General features: G+C 39.0%; 1 protein-coding gene across 1 annotated transcript in view; it reads right to left on the bottom strand.

The window, feature by feature from the left end:
• The window catches only part of LOC134668825 (uncharacterized), a 216907-nt gene that overhangs the window by 9623 nt on the left and 194501 nt on the right, over positions 1-12783 (bottom strand). The window lies entirely within an intron of this gene.

Below are 12783 nucleotides of genomic sequence, written 5' to 3'. Positions count from 1 at the left end.
CTGATTAACCTCAGCAGGTTCGATAACTAGTCCCTATTCCAAAATACTACACATTATTTGTTAGAAAAACAAACGCGTAAGTATTTATAGACATTTTCCGCGCGCTTGCTGCGCGTGCGTCTCGGTCCGCTCGGCCCGTCGACTCGTGAAATCTCTACATTATTTCAGTCTCGAATTCTGTACACTTATACCAGATTAAAACAACCTTTATATCTATGGAATACGGGTTATAATGCGTAAATCGGTGGATTAAGGTGCGTGAAATCCATGTTATCCTATATTCCGTAGCTATAATAACACAGACGGCTCCATTGGGCATCGGCTCCACAATCTTAATTATTTATAAACTCACGAGCGGTTATTTATTTTTATTTTGTATGCAATTCTCAGTTGGGAACGCATGGAATCCACAGCTGAACTAATTTATAGAGGTTGGTAATGTTTAGTGAAATAAGAGTGATTTATTCGGTGTGTTTAGTTTTTAATAGATATGTAAATCGTAAACGAGGTTTTATGTGCATTGACAGATGAATGAAGAGTAAGTAGTTGTTTGTCCATTGGTGACAGGACTTGGCAGCTTGACTTGAGTCTGTAATTAGGGAACATTGACATGTTATTATTACCCTTCGTTATTTATATCCCGTTTATTTTTGTTTCGTCAGTAATAAGTTCATTATAAACGATAACTAAGATAGAGTCTGTTCGGAAAGAGAAGAGTCGTAGAATGTATTGGGCCCCATACTCTTCTCTTTCGCACAGATTCTACATTATAATGCATTCCAAATTTTAGGAACAACGTTAACCTGTGCATTTAATTAATTATCTATAAAATCTGCGACATGGTTTTCGACGGATTATGTTCACAACTGTAGATCTTATTTACCTATATAAACGGGTCAAAACAGGACGTTCCAATAGGGATGTTTCATGTACCTACTTAAAATAAATGATTTCAAACCGTGCACGAAATAAAGCACCAGATAATTATTACAAAAACATAGATAGCAGCTATTTTTAAACACAATTTGTAATTAATAAATCGGATTGAAATATAAAGAGTAGGTGAGTTTACCGTGACGTCACTATATTCGTTTTCATATAAATTCCATATTAGCAAATCGTTTTGAAAGTTCTAAAAAAGAAGCTGATTTGTCTATTAGGAATGTAGCGTATTGTTATACCCATCCATGTTGGAATACAGTCTATGTTATTTAGGACTTAACAACTTTTAATTTTTTTTCTAGGACGGTGGTGAATAAGCATACCGCTCATCTGATAGCAATTACTGTAACCTATAGATTGAAACTCCAGAGGTTTCAAATGCGCGTTTTCACCCTTTACCTAGGTACTCGTCAAACTTCTAAGCTCCATTCTTCAGCCCCATCTTTAAATCAGTGTATTATCGTAAAATTAATGTATTTTCTTTCCCACTCTAATCTCCTAATGAGTCGTTAGTGTCTCCCTCTAACTATAACAGCTAATGTGCCACTTCGGCTAATGGCGATGCAAGTTAATGCGAGAAAGCTTTTACAGGAGCGCTGCATTTGCCGACTGTATCGAACAGATCACTCTCACTAGATGGAAAATATTTTTTTATATGTATTATTTTTTATTATTAGCCTACATTGTCCCACTGTTGGGCAAAGGCCTCCCTCTTATTCTTCCACGTATCCCTATCCTCAGAAGTCTCCCACCAATCTCTGTCGAAAGCGTCAAGCTCGTCCCGCCATCTCCGACGAGGTCTACCGTGACGCCTTACAATTTGTGGGAAATATACAAATATTTTATGACATTGTGTTGTGGTTGACTGGTAGAGAACGCCTCAAGGCATTAAGTCCGCCTTTTGTACTTCTTACTTGTTGTTGTGCAATAAAGTTTAAAATAAATAAATAATTGTTAGGTACAATAATTTACTAAGCCCCACAGTAAGCTCAAGAAGGCTTGTGTTGTGGGTACTCAGACAACGATATACATCTATTATATACAAATCCTTATACATAGAAAACACCTGACTCAGGAACAAATATCAGTGTTCATCAGTCATCATACAAATAAATGCCCTTACCGGGATTCCAACCCAGGACCATCGGCTTCATAGGCAAGGTCACTACCGACAAGGCCAAAACAGTGGTCAAGCAAGACGTATATACATAAATAGATAAACGAATCTTCCTAGATATTTAGCATTTTCATTACATTACTCCCTCTGCCTAAAGTTTGTTTGGAAGAGATCGCTCTCCTTTGTCCTTGTACTATGTGTTTCAACAAAATCGGTTTTAGGATATTGATCAACATTTATTGCTTTTTACTTATACTTAACTTCAGTATTTTTTTCTTAATTATACTCAATGAACTCGGCAATTTTTTTTGCGGCGTCTGTATGTGGTCTATGATCGAAGGTCAATCTTCGCTTGACGTATCAAGGAAATGCTCTCGACATTTTCTAAGCCAATCTAAATCTCGTATAAAGTGCATTTCGCATTTCGTTTCCATCTTAGAAAATTCAGATCGAAAAGACGATTTCTAGATTCGAGTAGGTGCGCATTGCATCACGTCACGTTCAATATCTATCCCACCAAAAACATTTGCAACTAAAATAGCCAAGAGGAAACCATAAGGCTCGCACTGTCAAAAAGTTAGATCTCTTGTAGAGCCAAGCTTCTAACTCTAAAAGCCCTAACTTCACAAACCTTACACCTTAGTCAAAATATGTGACTTGGCTGTTTCGCTACCTTCACATGGGCGTAAGGTGAAAAATTTATTCACTATTCATTATTTTTTATCAAACAATAGTTCTTGTAGTAGCCCTTAAGCTAACTCTGCGTCGTTACGTTACGTAAGCGAACAACTCGCGAACGCGGCGCGGCGCGGTGGGCCCAACGCGTTCGCGTTCGCAACGAGATGGCCCACGTAGGACACTTGTATCCACTCACATGATAGATATTTTTCAGTGACCTCTATTATTATGTGAAAATAAGGGTGACAGCTTGTACTTAACTACAGTTGCATGAATCATGTGAGTGGTAATAGGTATCAAAGGATTGATTCGCCCCGCGCCGCATCGCTTCGCCTCGCGTTCGTTACATAGTACGCTAAGTAGACAAGCTCTGTCCGTCCCTACAGTATATCGAGAAAACGGTGTATCAAAGGCTACTCCGAATATAACTCGAGATGAGTCAAGTGCACGTGTCGATTTTGAAACTATTTTAGGGTTCCTTTGTACAGGCGAACCTATTTGTAAGTCTACTGAAATAAATACCGATAAATTAGTCCGAGAGATGTCTAGTTATTATTAGGCGTGTGTAGGTGAAGTAACAATGTAGTTTTGCCATTAATAATATAATGTATATATGTAGTTATGACAGCTATATTTTTGACAGCTGAAAAAGCTCTGCAACTGTAAAGGTGACAGTCCATTTCCAACGACAGCTGCATTACTGTTCATTTTACTATGGAAATTGACAATAACAGCGACGCGTTCAGTACCTACTAGGAGTGCAGCTGCGGTTAGAAATGGAATGTTACCATAATACCAACAACTGAAGCATTGCCTGATAGAATTAGACCAAGAAATGTCTGCAGCGATTATGATAGCACACGCAGTGCAACCGTTATTTTAAACGTCAAACCTCTATGAATTTAAGACGTATAGATAACACTTGCACTGCGTGGACTATCAACATCGCTGCTGACTTTTCTTGGTCTAACTCTACGCTACTTTTAGTATCGACTGCACTCCAAAATTCAGATAAATAAATTAAACAGTCTGTCAATTTTTTTTTTCACATTGAGTGTAAATTTTACTTTTCTTAGCTAATATTGTGGTATTTAAGTATTTAATTATAAGCGAAAAGGTATTCCAACTAAAATTAAAGAGGCATAATCCGTATAATATAAGGATAATATGTGTTATATGTGTATATTAATAAATGTGTACCAAAAGCGCGCGCCTATTAGAGATTCATTTTTAACATCAACAACTCACCTAACTACGTCATTTTAGTCAGCTAAATTAAAACTAAAACCAAAACAACCAAAATATCAGTCTCCAATATTTATAGTTTTAAATAAATAAATCGAGTTTTCCGTGCCTTATAATAGTTACTCATATTTCCTTGAACCGCGAGGACTCTTGGCGAGGGGCCAATTCAGCTATTAGTAATGTGTCGACGCAATACAGTAATTACTGGGTTTCAGTGTAATCTTTCCTTGTTAAAGTGGAAATACTGATGGATAATTTTTTGTAATGTTACGAACCAGAGAGAAAAGTATATTTTTAACTTAATACATATTTAAATAGACTTAAAAAATATTTAGGGACAAGGATTATTTTACCTAAACATTTAAAGATAATTACAAAATACCTTATTAACCATAACTGAGATATATCCTCTATTCTCACCTCTATTAATGGGACCTTCTGTAAATGAGACAGAAATTTATTTGTACCTGGCTAACTGAGAGCCTGGATAAGTGGAATACCTCTTTAAATGAGAGAAATCTGCTCGTCCCTTGAAGTCTCACTTATCCAGTGTTGGCGACTGGCTGGCACGCGGCCTCCTTCGAACGTATTGTTTGTGAAATATTTTAATTTGTGTTTGACAATCAGTCTGCCTGTCACCGCCGATCTATTAAGTTCTTGTTGTTCTTTTATAAATAAATTATTTATAATATTTGTATAAAATCTGCGTGTTTCCATTGTATCATCAATTCAATCATACAGTCCACTTCACTAGCTATCATCCAGGTTTCACTGTATATAATAAATCTTACCAAGCAAGGTGTACAGTCACCTGCAATAATATGTTACACAACGAAGGGGGAAAAATTATCGACACGATGTTATTTGTAGAGCCATAAGAACGTGTCACATATTTTTGCGGCCTTCAAAGAACATATTTTAATGCAGGTGTACAGTACACTAAAATTTATATCAAATTACTATAATATTTTTTTATATTTGTTGTGGCAGAAGGAGATTGAATGGTGACATACTGAAATGACAGTAACTTTCGAAAAAAATTAGTGCTACGCTCGTAGCGCTACACCTTAGCCTGTCGCCATAATGTATCAGCGTCATCCGTAGAAGATTGTAAACAAAATAATTTATACAAAAAAAAATACTGAAAAATAACAATAAAAACTGAAATGTAATCATGTTACTAGTAGTTCTGAGAGCGTCTTCACATTGTAATAACACGGTATGAATTTGATCTGGGTTTGATATGGATATGATCTGTGAATAGTGAGATTGCGTCAACCAGAAACAGAAGCAAATCCATATCAATGTATCACCCGCTATTACAATCAGAATACGCCTCCTGATCTCCATTTTGTCGTCACTTGTTATCCAGGATAGTCCGTTTGCCCGTTCTGAATAAAATTGGCGGCGATTGGCCCGTCCATTTCCTCATTGCCTCATATAACATATAAATTCCCCGTCCCTACCTGTAAAACTTACCGTACATATTGCTCACAAGAATTATACGGAACCTCGTCCACTTTTTAAACGTCTGTGCCACTTAAAAGTTCATACTAACGACGGGAGATACGGCCGAGTGGCAGGGTTCACGACTAACATACTCGGCTCGTTTTTAATCTATTTTCATCCGTGATTGAACGCCCGTACCAGAGCAAATGTAAAAAGAGTAGTTAATCTTCGAACAAAGCTTCGTGCAGGCGTAAAAAGCAAGTGACGATCGTCACGAGGCAGCTGTCCTAAAGGCGGCGAAAAACAATAAGCAATAAACGAAAAAACCAGGCAAGTGCGAGTCGGACTCGCGCACGAAGGGTTCCGTACCATAAAGCAAAAAAAAAACGGAAAAAAATGCAAAAAGAAAACGGTCACCCATCCAAGTACTGACCACGCCCGACGTTGCTTAACTTTGGTCAAAAATCACGTTTGCTGTATGGGAGCCCCACTTAAATCTTTATTTTATACTGTTTTTAGTATTTGTTGTTATAGCGGCAACAGAAATACATCATCTGTGAAAATTTCAACTGTCTAGCTATCACGGTTCGTGAGATACAGCCTGGTGACAGACAGACGGACAGACGGACGGACGGACAGCGAAGTCTTAGTAATAGGGTCCCGTTTTACCCTTTGGGTACGGAACCCTAAAAAAGAAAGAGAGTCATGAAATGTATGGGGCCCAATGCATTCCACGACTCTTCTCTTTCCGAAGAGGCTCTATAAGATAGTTTTCTTTGTGGCCAAAATGTCCTCACCGGCAATCAACGGGCCGCCAGTCGGACATCTGCCAATTGGTACTAGAAACGAGTAGAGGATGCGTGCAAGATGTAAACGTCGAACCTGCCTTACCTGCCTATGTTAAGAGATAGAAGTACTCACATTTATTTTACATATTTATAGACGGGTCTATCGCGAATTTAATTTATTAATTATTACCTATATTTACCGACGTTTCGACACAGGTTTCACTGGTGGAGTTAGCCGCCGCGCGAAAGTTTTAAATATTAGATAGATTACTGTCATTTCCCCTACACTCTGCCAGTATTCTTTAATGAGATGTGGATGCTGTGGTGTGATTTATATTAATGTGCCGTGATAGCGTTGTTTATTGGGTGAAGGTTCAGTTAACTGCTTATGAATATGATTTAAGGACTTGCGAACAATGATTGAATATCATTAACAGGTGCAGACTTAAGGTAAACGTACTAGTGCTTGACATGCTAATGGCCAATAAATCAAACCTTGCTGTCACCTCTTTCCACCACCATAACATGGTGCAACTCAGCTGAAACGTCAGTATTTAAGGTAAAAACAATGAAAATATATCGCATTAGACCCGTTAGTGTAATTAAATATGTGTACAAAACGCGAGAGTTTAAAGAGGTGCAGACTGTTATTAAGGATGACTGTCGGTAGACCCGGCCGTGCCCGGGCCGAGACGTCCCACATATTATTTTCTATGACGACTGATCGGTGATCACGTGATGCTTTCCACAGAAAACGAAGCTCTAGAAACTCCGGCTCGGCCTCGGCCCGGTCTAGCGTGACTCAACTTTTACTTATAAGGGCCCACCACCTTCTTTTGAGCGCCGGCGTTTAGTCAGCGCTATGGAAAATGGCGTCGCTGTGCAGTTGCGCTTACGTTGCGTCGAGCCGCTGCCATAGAATTGACTAAGCGCCGACGCTCAGGAGACGCTATTGTGGAGTGGCCCATAAGGTAAATTTTATCTCCCATTCTGGGACCTATCAGAGATGAAGATGAAAGTTATGGTAACATTCCATTTCTAATCGCAGCTGCACTACCGGTACTGAACGCGTCGCTGTCATTGTCAATTGCCATAGCAAATGAACAGTAGTGCAGCTGTCGTTGGAAATGGACTGTCACCTTTAGAGGCGTAGGACTGCGATCGAGTTCACGCAATTGCTAACGTAAACGTCAACTCCTGGTACGGCCACGGAAGTAAGATTTCAAACGTGCCAAAATTAAATTTAATTCCGTCGACTTTATTACCCAACTCCTGATACTTCGCGACATCCGCGAAACGAACTTCATTATAATGGCCGATAAAATACTCAAACGGGTATTTCATTCACGAGCTAACTTTTAAAGTACCATAATTACTGTTATGAGTAAATATATTTCCGTTTTATTGTGAGCGAGCTCGAATATGATTAAAGCCTGACCAGTACGGCTATGATGGTTGTTCTTTTTTACGTGACAGCGTGATAAAAGGGTGTCTGTCACTTTCTATCCCACGGTGTTAAAAGGTGACAGTTATTTTATCACGTGGATAAAGATGGATAAAGCCATCCGTAATACGCTGGCAGGAATATATGATCACGCGCCATGTTGCGGAATTTCACTGGAACTAATTTTTCCATACTTGAATTGAAGAATTGTTTGTAAAGTCAAGTGTAAAAATATGGGTGTAGACAACTTACTCAAAAATATGTCCCATAGTTCTTAATTCGCTGCCGTAAGAACTATGGGATATATGAAATTATTGGTGCACCCATATTTTTACACTTGACTGTACCTGTTTAAAATAAACAACGACCGAATTGTCCTTAATTATGTCTAACAATTACGAAAGCGAATTTCCTAAAGGGGCCCACTACTTAATGTCCGACGGACGGTATCGGCCTCTCAGTTAGAACAAAATGTTGACAGCCCGATACCGTCCGGCGGACTGTTAATCAGTGGGCCCTTTAAACCGTGGAGCGCCCCAAAATTACCGCATTATGGAACTCCTATACTAGTTACCAGCACACGTGTGACAGTTAAGTAGGGCGCTCCAGGGGTTAACACAATCTCTAACAACACGCAAGATTAAGTGCGAATACGTTTCATTCCCGGAAACATTTTACTCATTAATGTCGATTTAAATAACAATTAATCTTGTAAACCGCGGAATTCCAAGTAAAGCCGATTAACCAACTTATAAAGGCACTGGTCCCACCGCGAGCTAGTAAGCTATGAGCTATCGTCTATAAACACGAACAAAAGATAAGCACTCTCGTGTAAATAAAAGAGACACGGCGATATTTATAGCTCACCGCTGGGCGAGTAACTATAAATATCGCCGTGTCTCTTTTATTTACACGGGAGTGCTTATCTTTTGTTCGTGTTTATAGCCGATAGCTCATAGCTTACTAGCTCGCGGTGGGACCAGTGCCTTAACACAATCTCTAACAACACGCAAGATTAGGTGCGAATTCTTTTCATTCCCGGAAACATTTTACTCATTAATGTCGATTTAAATAACAATTAATCTTGTAAACCACGGAATTCCAAGTAAAGCCGATTAACCAACTTATAAAAGATTCACGTATATTCTTTTGACAGATAACGAATGAGTTTACGTCAGGGCAAACTTAAACTATTTAATTAAAGCTGAAAAATGGTGGGGTTCCGTCATGATATAAATATTATCAACAGTATAAAGACTTGAAGCATCGCGTGTGTTAGAGCTCAACAGAAATCAACCTACATACAAAGCGCGCTCGAGCAACGCACACATAGACACTGCTCACGGACACGATATCTCGGACCAGTTGGGACCAGTGCGAGCGCGAGTGCCATCCGCTTGAGACACGCGTCTGTGAATTTTTTTGTGCAATAATGGAGAAACAAAACAAAAAGTTATTATAACTGTACAGTGGACGGTTGTTTAAATTCAACATTAAACGGTGAATTGTCGTTTTTTAAGCTACCAGTGGTTTCAGAGAGAATGCGTATGCGAATTTATTACATTGTACATGAGAATGCGAATTTATTACACTTAAAAATATAATAATCGTGTATTTCGCCAATCTCGGAATCATCGCAAGATATTTTCTGTGGCAAATTTGTAATATAACAATGACATTAAAATTAAAATACCTATTTGAGTTATTAATGTTATTATTATTAATTAAAATACCTATTTGAGTTATTAATGTTATTATTTTTGGGCTACGGAAATTTGACCATGTCTCCAGCTTCCGGTCTCAGCTCAGGTGGTTACCGATTCGCTTCCGACGTAATGCTCATATCCTTTCTCTTCTCTACAGCATTTTATTTATTCCCAACACTCCTGGTTACCTTAAAAAGCGGTTTAGTTTTCTTTCGTCTGTTAGGTGTTCTCAAAATCTTCTTCTTGCTCCCCCTCGGTCATCTAGTAAGTTTTACATCAAATCGTTTACTTTCCAGTCTGTGCGGATGTGGAATGCTTTGCCCATTGACATAAGGCGTGCTCAATCCTTACCCATTTTTAAAAAACGTCTAAAAGAGCACTATTTATCTCTTTCTTAGTCTTGGTCATTTAATTCATATAAGTTAATTCCCCTTTATATTTTCGCTACCTGGTCGTTACTTCTCTCGCTTGAATGCTTAGCATTTATCTATGTAGTTTATGTAGTGTATTATTGGCAGTTAAATAATTTATGTAGTTTAAGTAGTGTATGTTTCATTGTTTTTAGTCTATAATTTAAAGTAAGCGTATCATATGGATATATAGGTACATATATTTTATTTTTCTGTTGTTGTTTTGCACTGCCCAATAGCTTACTTCTTGCCACTGTTTCGCTATCTGAAGGTTGTCTGGAAGATATCGCTTTATAGCGATAAGTCCGCCTGTTGTTACCTACTCATTTAAGTCCTGTTTTTTTTTCTATTATGTACTTTTCTTTAGTAGTGCACAATAAAGAATTTTATTATTATTATTTGTATGTCTTTTCCATATCTCGGGACCATGGGGTCCCGGTCCTTTGGGAGGCGTACGTGGGGCCGAAGCCAACAGCGCAGAGGCCCTTTAAGACACTTTAATTTAAGAGCAAGGGATACACATGGCGGATACCATCCCCGAACGCACAATGTGATACATCCGGAGATGGTCCCCGCCAGGTGCAAAGACTATTGCAGTGCAGCACTTTTGTACTGCGATGGGAACGAAGGTCATGGGCTATAGATTTGAAAGTTGGATGGACTGGATAATGGGCTATGGGAGAGACTAGCGGACACCTGCCGTGACAATCAGTCTCAAAATTGTATAAGACAGGTGGTGACTCGCCAACTCATTGAGTGGGCCCCGCAATGGCCGCACGCACAGTGCGACAACAGGGCAACACTTTGGAGCGGCTGTGAGGTTGTCGAGAGGTGAGTCTGCGGTAGCCAGATCCCGGTAATCCGTTCAAGGGCCGCCGGCGTTATGACATTTTACACTTCCAACCTGGAGCAATAGGTCCCGCTCTTGCGACTCCACTCTGGCCGGCCAATCAAGGCAAGCACAGAGGCAAGGGCCAGATGAAAGTGCCCTCTGGAATAGGGGTCCGCGGTGTCGCCACTCACCGTCAGCTCGCCACATAATTATTATTATTAATTTATATTTCCATTCTTCCCGTTTCATCCTCAACAATAAATCAAACAACTAAATACTAGATACGATACATGATAGATACGAGTGCCACTACCACGATAGTTTTTGTGCATAAGTCATAGTTCGCAACAATCGCAACCCTAGAGCGACCGCCGAGCGTAGGTATGAAAAATAAAGTACATACATGTGATTGACTTCTGTACTTATCTATTTTGTGCTTATGTGCACTAACTACGACACACATACGCTAAACAAAAAAGTAGTTTATTTTAGGCCTACATAGTACATTTACATAGAGTCAGACCAAGAATAGTCTGCAGCGGATTTGATTCCGCTGCAGACTTTTTTTGGTCCGACTCTTCAACTGTTCAGGAAAACAGGACAAGTTGTAGATATGTCTAGTAATATGTATTAAATGCTGATTAGATGGCCATGTTCAAGTATTATTTAAACTATGATTTTTCTTTATTTTCAATGCAGTTTCTACCAATCTAATCACCTTCCAATAAGACTATTAAAACTAAATACATTTAACCAACATTAGTTTCATAGGATGATGATGATGAGTTTCATAGTTAATTAAACAACAAGGTTGATTTTTGTTGTTACACAAACTTCTTGAAAAATAAACATTTTGTATGTGTGAATATTCTTTGTTCATTACAAATGGAACTTAGTCATACTCACGTATTAATTAATGCATATAAGTAATTTGAATTGTGTAAACAACATATCACTTGTCACATCATCATAGTTTACACAGTACCACAGAATAAATAATAGTACTAGGTACAGAAGACTCACTCTCTAACAAAACGCGTCTGTCACGATCAGCACAGGCTTATGGCAAACCCCAAAATTGGGGCCGAACGAATGCACTTTTAGTTACTTGTAGCAAAGCGACGAAATCGCGGAGTGAGACACGCCTGACAGTACAGATGTTTTTTACATCTATCGAGTTTTAAAATACTGCCGATCATAAAATGGTCGTGGTTACATTGAACGTTGGGGTAAAAATAGCACATCCGTTTTACTTTGGCGGGGTAATTCGGGCGGGGTGACCATTCGTCAAGGATTAATTGGGATATCCGGTAGACGCACCCATTTTTGGAAATATAGGTTAAAACGGGCGGGTTTAATAAGCAGAGGTTAGGCATAAATATACCTGCTGCAAAGCAGTCTTCTTTAGCTTAAAGCATATAATATACATTACTTACACAGTTAAAAAAGCAGACATTATTTTAATTTAAAAATAAATTTAAATTGCATTCATAGATTAAATAATTACATGGTTGAACCGGGAATCGAACCCGCTACACGAGAAAAAAAAACACCCTGTAACTTTATCATACCGATCGAAAGGCTTCATCATAAGGATAATTTCTTGCTAAATAACATAGTGTCAGAAGCAAAAGGAAGACCATGAATTTTAACATTTGATGTGAAATTTAGCGAAACTAGTTTAGTCGCACTAATGGACTGCAAGCCAACAACAGATTTTTATGATAATATTTTTGCCGGGTGACAAACTCGTAAAGTGGTTACGGAGAAGTACCTGTATAGCAGTGGCGGCGCGTCAAAAATATCCATAGGCAAGCCGGGGCTAATTAGGCTTACATATTTCCTTTACAACTCTGCTCAAACGCCCAAAAAGAGGCAAGCAGGTGGGAATCGGCTTTTAGGGACGCGCCGCCACTGCTGTATAGGTACATAATGAAGCCTAGCCACCAGTATTGTTCCTCAACCTAGCAACGGATCGACAGCTGACAGACACAAGGCATCATAATACATTAACAACCTTACGAGTTTTTTTTCTTTTTTTTTTAGTTAGCCTGTTGTGGTGTCTCACTGCTGGGCAAAGGCCTCTCCCCCCGATTTCCATGACTCCCGTTGTAGTGCCTTCTCCGGCCAGCCACTGATGAAGGCGTCCAAGTCATCCCGACGAGTTATAGA

Source organism: Cydia fagiglandana, chromosome 11 (genome assembly GCF_963556715.1).
Source record: "Cydia fagiglandana chromosome 11, ilCydFagi1.1, whole genome shotgun sequence".
Classification (NCBI taxonomy): domain Eukaryota; kingdom Metazoa; phylum Arthropoda; class Insecta; order Lepidoptera; family Tortricidae; genus Cydia; species Cydia fagiglandana.
The sequence above is the reverse complement of the archived record's forward strand: the minus strand, read 5'-3'. Positions and strand labels throughout refer to the sequence as shown.